The 6,722-nt window shown below is 34.8% G+C and overlaps 1 protein-coding gene across 1 annotated transcript in view; it reads right to left on the bottom strand.

Annotated features, from left to right (window-relative positions):
• Window positions 1-6,475, bottom strand: part of TFEC (transcription factor EC) — an 84,261-nt gene extending 77,786 nt beyond the window's left edge. The window contains exon 1 of the mRNA XM_025045976.1: window positions 6,450-6,475. The gene's annotated coding sequence lies outside the window, so the exon portion shown is untranslated. The remainder of the gene's footprint in view (window positions 1-6,449) is intronic.
• Window positions 6,476-6,722: the final 247 nt, after the last annotated feature.

Genomic DNA, 6,722 nt, shown 5'->3' with positions numbered 1-6,722 from the left:
TGACTCTATGACTCTACTTGTAAGAACTGACTGGAATAAGTTGAGTAATCGCTGGATATGAAACAGAGCAAAGGCCAAAAGGTGAAAAAAGTGGAATAGCCACTGGATTAGAAGATTCAATCCGACCAAAGAGAAGATATAAAGAGTGTGAAAGCAAGAGAACTGGAAGGCGGAGAGCTGTGATCTCAGGCTAGGGCATCTTCTAAAAGATTGTTCATCTTCTAAAAGTTCCTGAACCTGGGAAACAAGGTGTGCCACACCTTCTTCTATTGACTTTTACATTTTTTTCCCTTCCATTGCTAACTTATCCTCTACCTTGGGAAACCATTCAAAATTCTCATAAATATCCGTGCTTGTTAACACTGATTACTTGCTTGATGATGGCAAAAATTTTACCATACAAGATTTATTGGAAACACATGTTTGTCTATAAACCATGCTTCCTTTTATTAATGGAAAATTATCTCCAAAAATTGCAACATCAAACATGGTATTAATCGTCTTCCTTACTACTTGCAGAATATCTTACAATAACAAAGTAAGGGTCATTTTCTGAACTTTAAATATGATGTTTCCATTAGACTGAAAAAACAGTGATGCATGGCATAAGTAATTTGATTTCTAAACATTTTCACCATTTTTATAACTTTCACCAGTGTCACAGTTTGTGTGAGGCTTCTTTGTCATTGAAACTGAATTTTTAAATATGCAGCCACAGATTATAGGGCAAGCAGATAACTGGCATGGAATCCAAAGACAATAATGAATAGAATGAATAAGATCTAGTATAATCTATTTCATATACTATTTTACAATTTATAGAACACTTTTTTTTCTATTAACCTCTCTTATTATCTCTCACTTGATCCCTTATGATTATGACCCCTTATTGGACATATTTTGTGATGAGCTAAGATGCTGAAATGTTAGGCAAGTTATTGAAGCAGCACAGAGTTAAAAATCAATTCACACCTGCTTATCTCTATTCTGGTGCTCTTTTTAAAGTGAAAACTATGTTAATAATCATAGTGATAATAATGGCATACATTGCTGATAAGTAAAAACATTTGCTTTGTGTCAGGAAGAGATTAGAGCACTACCCACCTGGTCACATGTAACCCTCACAAGCAAGCCAGTGAGGTGAATAGCCTTGTTCTCTATGCATTACACATGAGAAAGAGGAGATAAAGGATGGGTTAAGGAGCTCTGAAGAAAAGCAAGAGTTCAAATCCTAACAAGTCTCACTACCGAGTCTTTGTTCCTCATCTGAAGTGATTATTAAAATGAAGCTGCTTACTTTTCAAAGTAACAATTTTTAATACTGAAGAGGGAACAATTCGGCAGGCAGCAGCATGAATCACTACCAGACAAATATATTTGTACATTTTTATAGCCTAAGGAAATAATCCTAAATGTGTAAAAGATTTGAAGCATCAAGATGATCATTAGAACATTATTAGTAATGATTCTATAATGTAGAGAACGTATAAAATTTAAGCATATGCCCTGATGGACTCACTATAGCATTCTTCAAACTGTGAGATTTAATTTACTTTTCATTTTTACTGAGGTCAAAGGGCTTTATTACTAAAAACACTTCATCATAAATGACTAGAAAGTATAAACTTTGAAAGCAAAGCTAAAGTAAGCTACTTTTCCCTCTATTAATCACATAATTAAAAAAATAGAATGATACATCAAGTGACTCTAACATAAGAGAAAATATGACTATTAAGCAAACTATTTTAAGAAGTGTCATCATTTTATTCATTACTGAAACTCTGGCCCTAATTTCTATCTAGTCTTACCACTGAACCTATTTAATAAATGTACATAAGATAGCATCTAAGTCCTGAACATTTCCAAAACACTTCCATGGGAAAAGTTAGAATTTTAGGAGTGTTGGAAAGCAGCACATGAATGTCTTTCAAACAATAATAGGATATTTCAAAATCTCAGTATAAATGCACTAAGATACTCAACCAATATAAACCAGACCTTATAACAATGTGCTTACAGCAGACAATAACCTTGTTATGTTCTCCCCATAAATGTGAGCATAAATCATCCTCTGTGTCTTTATGGTGGTGTTTTTGTCTTACCCAAACCTGGAAGCTCATTTCAAAGTAAATTTCCTAAAGGAACATAAGCACAGATATATAAAGGGGCTTGCTTTTAAAAAGCAGCTCAGATAATAATGTCGATCTGATTCTCTTGCCTCAGCAAAGGTTTTGTTTGGTGTTTTGTTTGTTTTGTTTTGTTTCTTTCTTTCATGAATTCTTTTTCTTAGAAGGAGTACTATTAGTGGCAAGGTCAACTTTGCCTTACCACAAGTCATTAATGACTGAATTGGTAACCTGATATCTGAGAAGTCATTTGCTGTCATACATCTGTCATCAGCCCTTCAGAAGAGTTAGAGAATACGATGCCTTATTAGGATTTGACCAAGTTAGAGTAGAGTTTCATTCTTATTGAACTCTGTATATGCATTGGGGAAAATGTGATTGTTTTTCAGCCTATAAATATATTGCCAGCTCTAGCAAGCAGCAAGACATCTCATTCTAGAAAGTCAAATGCTGCAATGCGTCACCTTCAAACTTCTCTCACTGGTCCCAGAAAAATAGTTACAGATTTCAAATAATGTTATTTAAAGTAGATTCTGGTATACAGACACCCACGTCCTCCAAAGTTAAATTTTCTAGTTAGATTGTCTCCAGTCAATCTGACCACTTAAACCTGACAGGGAAGCCAGTCAAATATGCAGTCACAGTGGGCCAAAAATCTGTCAAAATAGTTTGCTTAACTGGTGATTACCTCTTGACTGACTTGAGCAGTCAAGTTAATCAAAACAGTCAAACCAGGTTTTCCATGTATACACAATTTTACTTCTTCCTGTTTTAGTAGGTGTGCCCTGTTTATATATTTGACAGGACTTTTATTAAGTTACATTGTTTAAGAGAAACAAGTTGGGAATCACTTCATAAATTATATAAATGTCTAAGCACTACACTGTACACCTAAAACTAATATAAAACAATATTGAATGTCAACTGTAATTGAAAAATAATTTTTAAAATAAAAGAGAAACAAGCCAAAAAAGTTGTGAGCAACTAGTTTAACAATTAGGGCTCTCTTCAGAATTGGTCCTCAGTTTCAACACAGAGGAGAAAAGGCTCTCTGGGCCTGCCTGAGAGCTACAGAAGGGAGGCAAGGGGGAGGGGCGGATAAGAGAAAAGCACCATAGGAGCCAGAAGGACCCATACACATAGCTTCTAAGGTTTCTTGGTTAGAGGACTGAGGCATGTGTCTTTACAAGGGAATGGGCTCTTTGAGATTAATTAAAACACTTAGAAAGAACACAGTATAGGGTTTGATGACATGTTTATAATGGTTTTCCATTCTTAGTGTGAATAGCCATTTTTGTCTGAAAAAAGATAAGTTTTAATAATCCATTTAAATAATTTTAAAATGAAGGTGAAGGTGATTTAATTACTCAGCTTGCACAAATAACAATTTTGAATTGCAGTCTGTTGTTTCAAAAGTATTGGTAGAGCACAGTTAGGATTGCAGATTTGGGAATTATCCCACCTGGTTTCAAACATGAGCTTCTCACTGACAAGTTATGTGTCTTTGGACCAAATATTTCTCTCTCAGGATGTAAATACTCTTATCTGTATTATCTGCAAGAATACTATTCAATTCCTAGGATTATTCTTATTATTAAATAACTTAATGAGAGCATGGCACTTTCAATAGGGTAGGGTAAGAAGGGCTTGCTGTAGAGAGACATCTGACCAGAGGAAGATGATCTGGCTCAAATTCACCATAACTGTGAGAGCATCTTACTCAAACCAAGTATTTTTATAAAGTACCAAAATTCTTTTATACCAACATCTTATGTTTGCTTGGTCTTGCTCTAATTAAAAGTTTTATCATTTAATATTTCTATAATTTCTAATAACAATACTAATAAGTATATGGTTAAAATCTCTAGGTACCTGTCTATGCAGGCATTGAGCTAGGTGCTTTCCTCTCACTTTCACATTTAATAACCATGAAACCCAATGAGATATGTCAGATTTACATGAAGAAACTGAGTTTTAATCAAATTACTTGAACTTTCTGGGATCAAACAGCTAGTTATGACAGAGCTTGTTTTAAAACCTAACCATCTTACTTTAAAACCTATGTTTATTCTAATTCATCATGTTTCTAAGAATTTATAATCTAATACTTGTTTAATTAATAATAACATACTTCTGATTCTACTAGCAATGTAGGGTAGTTGATATTGCAGATTTGGAACTCCTAAAAAAATTGTTTATTGGGCCCCTGAAGGTATTTACAAGTAAGTCAGAGAAGCCAAAATGATTGAATATTGGCCTATCATATCCAAAGCTCATGTTCTTTCCACTTTCTAAATTGCCACTTTGGGTTCCAAAAAAAAAAAAATAAACAAGTCTGAAATATAAAACTCACATATTCCAAAGGACTTAGAGCTAGAAAGGATTTCAGAGACTGGTTAATTCAACAAGTACAAAATAGAATGTCTTGTTAATTGAAGATGGCTGGAGCATCAATAAACAGCCTACAAACAAAGCAATTGTTATGACATTAAAACCTTTTGAGTTGTTTCCTTGGTTGATTTTATTGTCCTTGATAGAAGTAGTAATTTCAGACAATAATGTACAAAAGCCTAAAGACTTCGAAGGACCATGAATGAATGATACCTCTGGGACGAGCCCAGGCTTTCAGCTAAAACTCAACATAGTAGGGTATAATCCAACACGCAGGATTAACATCTCAGGAGACTTGCCCTAGGTCAGTTCATCTCTCTGTGATGCCTTATCCTCTAGATGGAAATAAAAACAGTGAACTCTCTTAAATGTGCCCTACAGTCTGATTAAAGATTGAAAAGGTCTCTAAAAATCCACAGCACTCCCAGGAAAAAATGCTAAATACCATTATCATTATTACACCAAATGCCATAATTTGGTCTCCTCAGATTTCCTTTTTATGTAGATTCCATCAAACTCTGACTTTTGACTTTTTGCCTCGCTGACCAAATCTCCAATGACAAAGCAAAGGGAAATGTTGAGGCAATTAGTGGGGAATGGAAGCAATTAATTCCCTTTTTTAGTGGAGACCTGGCCTCTGTGAACTGGTTTAACCAAAAATAATCAATGACCTTTCTATGACCAAACTGAAGCAAATCTACTTGATATTTGTCACCGGTTATCCATCTACTGCTTCAACATTAATGAGTCTCTTCACTTTGCTCCTTTCCTTCATGAAATAGAGCCACCTATTCTGGTCCCTAGTTACTTCTACAACTGCTATTTTTGCAAATCTAATACAGTCAAAGACCTCGTTATCCATATGTAAGTCTAACCATTTTTAGCAAAGCTATGCTTTCTGATTTCCCCAAACCTTCACCCTTGCACTGTCTCCTCCTGCTATAGAGATGGGTATTTGTTCAAAACGAATGAAATAGAATGACAAAGACAAAGTTTAAATTTAAAAGTAGTCAAAAAATGATTATATAATTTACCTATGTCTAAGCACCATGCAGACCTCGATTAAAGTCCCTGCTGCGTCACTTACTCACTGGTTACCTTGGGAAAGTTACCTATCCTTTGTAAGCCTCACTTTTCTCTTCTTAACAATAAAGTTAACAGCACTTGCCTCAAGGGTATTGTCAGGCTCAAATGAGATGATACATGTAAAGTCTTGTAGTACCAGATGAGAGCCCAATCAATGTTAGCTATTATCAACTGGTGAAGAAAAGAGAAGAGAAAAGAAGATTTTGTGTAATATAGCTGATATCAATACTCATTAAAACTCCTCTAAGGTGACTGCTACTCAAGTAGATTAGTTAACATTTACCGACTCCCAGTTATCCCCCAGTAGAGAACTTAATATTTTAGCTTATGCATTTATTTTATAAATTCTCTCCTTTTCCTAGTGTAATCTGGAATATCTTTGCTCGCTATTTTGTTATTGTTGTCATTTGTTTTGTCTTTAGATAAATACATCTTAAGCAACTAATAAAAGTTTGTCATACATTTTACTGGATATGTTCAATAGGACTGAATATAAGTGAATTTAGATAGTTTAATACACTCAGTATTTTATGTTCGAACAAATAGAATTGCAAATTAATTGGCAATACATTATTAGAAAATATAGAAAAGTAGAGAGTATCTATGAAGAAAAGATAAATTAAAGATCACTTCCCAAATTATGCAGAGTTGCTTCATCCTATACTTCATTTTGCTCTGAGAGTTCTGTCCTAAGGCAGAGTCCTCTGAGGCTGTTTTCAGGAGAAGATATTGAGAAGGAAAAGGCCAGATATGTGAAATAGTAGCCTATGGTTATGTCTCATACTCTAAAAATCTGTCCAAAATGTAAGATTATGGATCCCAAAGGAAGAAGGAGAAAGGTCCTACCTTTGAGCTCTGAGCTGGATTTCCAATCTTAGAGCTCCCACATCTAATATAAGTTTGATACCCCAGGAATAAATTCAGAACTACTCTTCAGGAACAGGAAACCTAAACTTTACCACCACCAGACCCCTCACCCTTCACACTCAGTCCCGGTCCCATTCCACTCACCACAAATTAAAATAGTCAGGAAATACACACACACACACAGAGATGAGAGAGAGAGAGAGAGAGAGACAGAGAGAGAGAGAGAGACTTATTCACAGTCACATGGCAAGT

The sequence above is a fragment of the Pteropus alecto genome, unplaced genomic scaffold (genome assembly GCF_000325575.1).
Source record: "Pteropus alecto unplaced genomic scaffold, ASM32557v1 scaffold22, whole genome shotgun sequence".
NCBI classification, from domain to species: Eukaryota; Metazoa; Chordata; class Mammalia; order Chiroptera; family Pteropodidae; genus Pteropus; species Pteropus alecto.
The sequence above is the reverse complement of the archived record's forward strand: the minus strand, read 5'-3'. Positions and strand labels throughout refer to the sequence as shown.